At 37.1% G+C, this 9,526-nt stretch overlaps 1 pseudogene; it reads left to right on the forward strand.

Annotated features, from left to right (window-relative positions):
- Positions 1-7,973: 7,973 nt before the first annotated feature.
- On the forward strand, positions 7,974-8,430 carry LOC102849372 (annotated as a pseudogene).
- The last annotated feature ends 1,096 nt before the right edge of the window (positions 8,431-9,526 follow it).

A 9,526-nucleotide genomic window follows, 5' to 3' on the forward strand; every position in this document is an offset into this window, starting at 1 on the left:
ACATAAAACAAAAATCCTCACAACTGAACCAAAAAGAAACTTCATGATTAATAGAGGAAAGACTAATGATTAATAGAGGAATGACTGAATGTTCAGAATTAGTTTTTCAAAGCAGTCAATATGAGTAAAATTTATGTATGAAATTATAATGCATGTTTGTTGAACTTCTTTGGTCTATCAGAGTTTCTGGGAGTTAGGAATATAACAGTTAAGACAACAGAAAATCCTTTTCTCTTCTAAAATGTATCCTGGTTGGGAAAAATATAAAGTAAGCATACAAACAAAGCAGAACAAAATCTATTAGGTTAAGTGCCACTATGATCTATGGAGAAAACAGAGTGTGGTGAAAAAAATGAGCCATGAAGGTATTTAGGATATTAACTAGGACGAGAGAGGAGATCTCTTCGACTAACTGCCATTGAGCCAAGAATTAAAGAAAAAGTCAGATACATACAGATAGATAACATTCCAGGAAGAAGAATGAACAAAGCCAAAGAACTGAGCTGGAAACTTTGTTGGCATATTCAAGTCATAATCAAAACATCAGTGTGCTCAAACAGGACCCACATCTCACAACATACACAAAATCAACTCAAGGTAGATCAGAGAGACCTAGGAGAAAAGCCCCAAACCATCACATACAGCCAGAAATGAACAATCTGAAGAGGATAAAATTGATGATTGGAACTATTAAATCCCTGTGCACCTCAAAAACTTTTTCCAACAAGGTAAAAAGAAAACCTACTGACTGAGAAAAACATTTGGCAATACCATCTCAGGTAACAGTTTCACAATGAAAGTTTACAGAATACTCCTGGGACTCCACAAGAAAAACAAACAAACAAAAAACCCAAACAACTGATACCATGTGAATTCTAGCGGCAGCGTCTGTAAGGAGTCGTGGTGGGAAACCAAAGGTAACACCCTCCAACAGCTCTAATCCAACAGATGCTCTAAAGGATAAATCTTCTTCCATTTCTCTCATTCCATTTATAGTCTTAGAAAACTTGCTGGCCCGGATAGCTCAGTCAGTAGGTATACATTGGCTCCAACTTTACAGCAATTTTGTTGCTTTTGTATATCATGGAGTGAGAACCAAACCATGGCTGACCCTTCAGCATGTTTTCAGAGACAGTAAATTTCATGGAAGAGATTTTCCAGCCTTCTTCCACAGAGGAGCTAATGGCCTTGAACCATGTTCCTTTGGGATCACTGTGCAGCCTTTTGCCACTAGGCCACCTAGAGCCCTAGAGCCACTAGAGCCCTCTATAGAAATGAGTTCTAGGTTTTCTAGTTTGCTTTTTATTTTTAATTTTCAATTGTCAAGAATGGAATTCCAGACCACTTAATTGTACTTATACAGGACCTTCACATAGAACAAAAGGAGATTGTCCAAACAGAATAAAAGAATATTGCATTGTTAAAATCAGGAAAGTTGAATGTGAAGGTTTTATCTTTTCACTATACTTAGACAATAGTAATTAACCTTGACTATAAGAAGAAGGTGTAATCAATATTAAAGATTTATTATAATTTTTCATATCTAGATGACATAAAATTATCTGCTTAAAATAGACTTGAGACACTTACTGATAAAAATAGAAGATTACAGTCTTCAGTATGGATCACACATCAACATAAAACAAAAATCCTCACAACTGAATCAAAAAGAAACTTCCTGACTAATAGAGGAAAGATTGTAAAAGATTTCATTCTATTTGACCTACAATTCATGTTCATAAAAGCAACAATCTATGTACAAAGAATAATATACAGCAGGATATCTTCTGCAAAAGACCTATTCAAGTGTTCCAAAATTAAGATAAAAGTAAGGTGCACTTGACCCAAGCAATGATAATTTCAATTATTTTACACGCAAACAAAAGTTTTACAGTGTAGAAGAAAAGCTGAAAAATAATTGATGCATTTGAATTATGATATTGATGGATAATTTTAAATATATTATGGACTGCCAGAGATTAAACAAACCTGTCCTTGAAGAAATTGAGATATGATGCTCATTTATTGGAGATGATTGTGAGATTTTTGACTCATCTATTTTGGAAACCTTATTAGAAGCTCTACTGCCTGATAAGGGACACCATGCTTGGCAAGGTGCAGAATCTGGTGGCTTAGTGGTAAGGAATTGTGCTGAAAATGCAAAGGTACATAGTTTGAATCCATAAGCTGCTCTTCAGGGGAAAAATGGGCAATCCTCTTGCAATTTACTTCCTCACAAAACTCACTGGAGGGTCAGCTATGGGTCAGTTCTAACTTGACAGTACACAACAATAATGTAATAATGGAGTTAAACACAGTAATGACATGGGATGGCACAAGATTTGACTGTGTTTTGTTATGTTTTACTGGAAGACAGAAGTGATTTGACAATATCTTACTTTTAAAAAATAATTAATCCTTACTAGATCTGCTAATAAAATGAAAGTATAATATGGATGAAAGGAATGTTAGAGTTAGGAGAGGTGTGAAAGTTTAGAATGGATATAAATTACTAAGAACTGATTTTGAAAGAGAGTAAGAATTTTGCTACAGAGAACATGAGTATCAGGTGAAAGCAGAATTTTAAGGACAGAAAATAAGGGACTTAGAAATACGCAGAATAAAGAATTTGAATCTTAGTTTTCAGAAGAGAAAATACATATTTTTTTTATCAGAGGTGAAGATAAAGAGGAGATACCATAAATATAAAAACTATTTCTCAACAGGGAGAGTTTGCTAGTGTGTGTGTGTGTGTGTGTGTGTGTGTGTGTGTGCGCGCGCGCGCGCAAGACACTTTTGTTCTTTAAGAAGAGCTTAAAACAAACAAAAGCAAAAAGCTGACAATGATCAAATCAGATAGTGTACTTTAATGCGGGAACTTTTCTGAATTGAGGACAGCCGCTCTTAATATAATAAGAGAACAATGTAAGCTTTAAAATCAGAAAGACGTGCATCGGGATTGTATCTTTTCTCCAAATTTGTAAATTGAGCAAGCAATTTAAAAAGTTGGGTTATATGAATAAGAATGTGCCAACTGAATTGGAGGAAGCATCATCAAAAATCTGTGTTATGCAAATGATAACACCTTTTCTGAAAATGATGAAAACTTGAAACATTTGTTGCAGAACATCATTGACTATACCTTTTAATATGAATCACATGTCAACACAGAGAGAACATATATCCTTACCACTGGACCAATTAGGTAACATCATGATACATGGAGGAAAGATTTAAGTCAATGATTTCATTTTGTTTGGATTCACAATAATTACCCATAGTAACATGAGTTAAGAAATCAAAAGATGTGTTGCACTGAGAAATTCTGCTATCAAGGATCTCTCTAACATGCTAAAGAATCAGGATATCAGTTTTAAAATTAAAATGTGTCTGAACCAAGTAATGATATTTTCAATCACTTTCTTTGCATCTGAAAGTTGTACAATAGCTAAAGATGTGAGAACTGATTACCTTGAATTCTGGTATTGAAGAAGAGTTCAGAAAGAACAAACAAGTGTGTTTGAGAAAGTTAGGCAAGGAGAGTGCTTTGGGCTCATTGTCAAGAGGGTCCAGTCCTTGGAAGATGATATCATGTTGGGAAAGGTAGAGAGTCCGAAGTAGAAAGGAAGACCTCAACGGGAAAATTTAAACATTGACTGTAACAAATCTTGAGCATAACAGATCTTATCTTGAGTATTGCACAGGGTAAGGTACAGTCCATATGTGTTGTTCGTAGGATTGTTATGTGGTGTAGGTGACCCTGTGGTCAACAACTGCTAGGTATATTGTCAGAATTTTCTTTTCCTGTAAAGTACTCTTTTTTTTCTTTTCAGATACAGCAAAATGATGATACTCCAAATTTCAGAGATGCACCTATTTTAACTGAAAAGAAACACTCTGCTAAGGGTAGTTCTTACATAGCCATTAGAGTATGAATTTCTACAGAATTTCTCTGGAAGAGTATTTGATTTCAAATAATTTTTGGTGACTCAATTTTTTTGGAAGTTCTTACATAGTCATTAGAGTATGCTCTAGAGACAGAACTTCTACAGAATTTCTCTGGAAGGGTATTTGATTTCAAATAATTTTTGGTGACTCAAGTTTTCAAATCCCTCTGAGTTTGCAATTGGTCAAACAAGATAAGCAGAAAAAGTAGATATTTAGAATGAAAGACTATTTTTCTGTGAATCATATAGAAAAGCCTTCATCCAAATGATGCCTGCAGAGCTATTCTTGTATTTGCGCTACTTGAAGTCATCAGCTCAGAAGAAAGCAATACTCTGGCAAACATTAGCATTTGATTGATGAGCTTATTTTCCCTCCAAAGTGTGTGTGGCACAATGAATCAGGTAATAAAGAGGTCAGCCACTTCACTTAACTACAGTTTATTATAGTTTAGAAATTATTCAATACGGTGGCACAATGGACAGAATAAATCACTGACTTCCCATTTCCATATTATATCATAGTCACCAGAACTGGAAATTTCCTTCTGACTCATATAGAACTTGAGTATCCTTTCAAAGCCTCCTCCCCACTTTAAGTATAACTTTTGTTCTTTACATATTAGAGACAAATGTGAATCCCAGAAGTCAATGTTTCTTTTTGTAAGTGGACCTCTATTTTGGAATTGATGAAGTCATTCCATTCACTACCTACATGAATAGACACAATTCTAGCCAGTACAGTATGGGATATTACTAATTTTAAATTTTGTGACATTTATGAAATGTGAGTCAGGTCTGGCATTTGATACAAGAATAACTTGCATTTGAAAATTTCTCAAGAAATGAACAGTGTGGGGACTTAGTGACAGTAGGAGTAATCCTTGGATGTTAAGGGTTTTTGTTTTGTTTTGTTTTTTACTTAATCCTCAGTCTTACTCTCATTCAAAGGGAATGTATTAAATTGAATTTATATTATTACTTACCTATAAGTAAAACTAGCAATTAAAGGAAGATTAACTTAAAATCAATAAAATATGTACTTTTGCTATATTTACTTGTTAATTAATACATTATTAAAGAACTGCTAGGGCAGCTCTGGTGGCCTACTGGCAAGAAGTTGCACTGCAATCCCAGAGGCGCATGGTTCGAATCCACCAGATGCTTTGCCGGGGAAGGAGGGACAATCACCTCCTGTACCAGTCAGATCTGATTTGATGGTACACACAGAGAAAAGAATAAAAAAATTTTTTAAAAAAAGAACTGCTGAAATTTATTGATAATCTTCTATATCTCAGATATGCTGTGTCCAATGACATTATTTTTAATTATAAAACTGGGAAAAGAGATGTCACGGCCTCCCTCTGAAGAATTTATAATGAACAAACATGTACACATGTTCATGATCTTATATAATATGTCTAACAACAATGCTAACTTTTTAGTGTCTCCTACATGTTTTACTTTTTGTTTTATTAATGCTCGTCATTTATCCCTGTAACGTACAGATTACAAAACTTGTTTGATGAAAGAAAGCAAAGAAGACATAAATAATCTATTGATTAAATACAAAGAAGACAATCTTCAGTTTGGATTATGTACCGATGTAAAGAAAACCAAAATTCCCCCTCATGAACTAATAAGCAACATCATGATAAATGGAGAGACATTGAAGCTGTTGATAATTGTATTTACTTGGTTCACATTCAATGTTCATAGAACAAGCAGCCAATAAAGCAAATAATGCTGCATTGATTATGCAAATCTATTAAAGATCTCTCTAGAGATATCTCTTTGAGGAGTAAAGTGCACCTAATACAAACCAATGTATTCTCAGTCATCTAACATGCAAAGAAAGTTGGAAAAGGAATAAGAACAATTTTTTTAAAAAAATTGTAAGCCAAATAATTGCAGTGTTAGCAAAGACTATTAAAATATTTTGAATTGACAGAACAACAAATAAATCTGCCATGGAAGAAGTACATCCAGAATGCTCATGTACATAAAATAAATATGGCAGGACTCTGTCCCAGGCACTTTTGATATGTTGTCAGGAAAGACCAGGCCCTAGAGAAGAAGAACATCATGCTTGGTGAAGAAAAGAGCTCTGGTGGCTCTAATTAGTGGTAACCTGTTGTTCTGCTATCAAAAAGGCAGTTGAGGAGAGGAAGGCACTGGATGAAATGGATTAACACAGTGACTGTGACAATGAGGTCAGATGTGTCAGAGAGGATAACATTGACTCAAGATAAGGCAACGTTCAGAGCTTTTGTTCATTGGGTTGCTCTGAGTTGCATTTGGCACCCAAACATAACAGTAACAATAGAATAGAGACAACGTAGCATTTTCATTTATAAACTATCCCAAAATAGTTATAATTTATTATAGCTTCCACTTTAAATTAAACATTGCCTCAAATTAATGCTGCATTTAATCTATTAGTTAAAGTTGCCTGGGTATGGAAAATACACAGAATGTATGAGTGTGAATGACAAGATCACAGTAGAAAGTGTCAGGCAGAGCCAAGAGTTGTAGCTTTGAAGTCTAGTTTTGTGATTCTTTTTTTTCCCCCCCCACTGTCCTTCTCTCCTTTCACAACTAAGGCAGAGTCCTCAGTCACACTTAAAAGAAATCATTTCTCATTCAAAATTCATTACAGTTTAATTGCAGATTTATTAACAAACTGGCGGCTTTGTATTGATTTCTGCAGGATGTTGTGGAAACTGGCAACAGGCACAGAGCACCTTGTCGGCTGACAGCACTTCACAATAAGTGGAAAGGATGTTGTTACATGCAAACACTTGAGAATGAGCCGTGTATAAGGGATCACGAATAAGATTATTCAGAGATGGGTGACAGATGCATTCTCAAAAAAGATGAAAGAGGGAACGTGAGGCTGAAATCTATAGCTTTAGTAGTTGGAAAGCGTGAGGAACTTTGATTTAAGAAATGCCTTTCTTTGATTTTTAATGTCATTCTAACACCTATACTCAGTGCCAGAATATTCTATGGTCAAGTGACACCCACAGTATTTGAAAATCTCTAAGTTGTAAAAATAATCATCTACTAGGGATCTGAGACAGTTTTTGAGGGGAACGTACTATGCTATCAGATCTGTAATAAAGGGCTTATGATATTGCAACCCGTCTCTCTTACTGGCAATTAACTTTGGAAAGAACCCCTTCCGTTCAGTAACATTTTGGTGACCATGAAGGGACCTTCAGACTCAACTGAGCATCCCTGATATTAGGAGGAATTTGCAAAAGATGTACTGAGACATTGGCAGAAACTCAGCTGGTCAACATCACATCCAAGGTATTCAATAAAAGAGAATGTCAGACACCTGCAGATAATGCTGTCTTTCAAAATACCACTGAAGATAAGGCAATGGTACCCCAAGAATAGAGACAAAGGGAAATATATGCTACAAAAAGCAAAGACCTTAGAAGGAGGCCTAGCCAAGTCCTGGGGAGGGCCTTCTTTGGAAGAACTGCCTTCCAGTTGGAAGGATGAGAAAACTTGCTGATTTGTTTGAAGAGGACGAAAAGGGCCAGAGTGGGAAGAAGTTCAATCTGGTTTGTCAGTGACTTCTGTCATCCCCATTACCTCCCACAAACACACACCAAGGACCCCAGGCAATAGTGACTACACAAAGTCTCAGTAAGACCTAAAAAAAAAAAAAAAAAAAAGAAAGAAAGACCTAAATACCAGTTCCTCCTAAAACTCTAACCCTGGAGTTTTTTGTTCAGAAAGAAGAAAAAGGACTCTCTTCCTATGCAGTTAAAATATTCCAGTTAAGAGAGTCTTCTTTTAAAACAAAACTGCCTGCACTAGTAACTTTTTTTCTTAAAGTCCAGAATATGTAGGTGGGAGTCTCTCCAGCACTTGTTTGACAAGATCCAACTCAAGTCCTAAGAAACCATAAGAAAAAGCCTGAAGAGGTGAAAAATCAGGGCTGCCTCTCCTCCTGTGGGTGGGCTGCTGGGGCGCGCAGTGCAGCAGAGTCCAGCAGGCAACTTGTGATTCAAGATGACCAACAAAGAACCTCTTCCCAAAGAGGTTTGATTGAGTGAAACAGACTTCAAAGTTATGACTTAAGATGAGTTGAGTCTAAGATGGAGACAGGATGAAGCATATGTGTAAGCTTTGGAGGGCAAGTACGCAGATCTTAACTCTAATGATGTAACTGGCTTAAAGGAGTCCGAAGAAAAACTGAAGCAACAACAGCAAGAGTGTGAGTACAGGGAAAACATCCTTGTACTGAGACTAGCAACCAAGGAACAAGAGATGCCAAGCGTGTACTCCTCAAACCCAGGACCTCAAGCAAGTCCAGCAGCAGAGTGCTGCCCAACTGAGATCAACAATGGTAGATCCAGCTATCAACTTGTTGTTTCTAAAACTGAAAGATGACCTGGAACAGACTAAAGACCAACTGGAACGAGCCCCAAATGAACTGACTGCCTGGAAGCTGACATCTGATAGGTAAACAAACCATACCTCCCCTGTTAAGACTTCCCTGACAGGCCCACTGTGAGAGAGCTGTGGTGGGACAGCCACTCATTTCTACACCAGGACTCAGACTTTCTGAGCCAAAAAGAGTCACATTCTTAAATGCTCAACTTATATTGGTTAATGTAAAACTTGCCAGATGAACATTGTATCTCAGCTTTTTTTCTCTTCCTTTTCCCCTTGCTTCAGAGACCTGATGGTTTTGGACTACTCTGAAGAATTTGCCACTTCCAGTACGTTCCTCTTCTACGAATATTAGACACTTGAGAAAAGTTTCTGTGTGAAGAAAATAGGAGAAACAGAAGTCTTAAGTCTTCTTAAGACACAGTAAAGCACACTGTGTCATCAGACATTTTGGAGGAATGAAAACCTGTTTGCTGCTGTCATGTGCCATTGAGTTGTTTGCCACTCATAGCGACCCTATGTACAACAGCCCTAAACCCTGCTCTATCCTGTGCCAATCGCATTGCCTCTGACACACCCATCCCGATTACCCCAGTCACTGAATCAATCCACCTCATAGAGGATCTTCCCCTCCTGTGCTATCCCTCTACTCTACCCAGCATGATGTCCCTCTCCAAAGACCTGTCTCTCCTTACAACATGTCCAAATTATGTCAGGCGAAGCCCCAGAATCCTTGCCTCCAAGGAACAGCCTGGTTTAATCCTTTCTATGATGAATCTGTTTGTTTTCTTGGCAGTCCATGGTACATTCAATACTCTTCTCCAGCACCGCATCTTAAAGGCGTCAATTCTCCTTCTATCCTCCCTAGTCACTGTCCAACTCTCTGATGCATAACAAGTGATTACAAAAACCATGGCCTGTATCAGGCACACCTTAGTCTCCAGAGAGACACTGTTGCTCTTGAGTATTTTGCAGAGGTCCTAACCGCAGACTTTCCCATCGCAATATGTTTTTTGATTCCTGGCTACTAGTGCCAAGAGTGTTGACCGTGGAGCCGAGCAAACTGAAGCTGTGAACAATCTCAATCTCTTCGCCATCCATCCTGATGCTATTGATTGGTCCAGTGGTGAGAATCTTTGTCTTCTTGACATTGAGCCTCAGTCCATATT

Source organism: Elephantulus edwardii, unplaced genomic scaffold, assembly GCF_000299155.1.
Source record: "Elephantulus edwardii isolate Elephantulus edwardi_28Jun2011 unplaced genomic scaffold, EleEdw1.0 scaffold00112, whole genome shotgun sequence".
NCBI classification, from domain to species: Eukaryota; Metazoa; Chordata; class Mammalia; order Macroscelidea; family Macroscelididae; genus Elephantulus; species Elephantulus edwardii.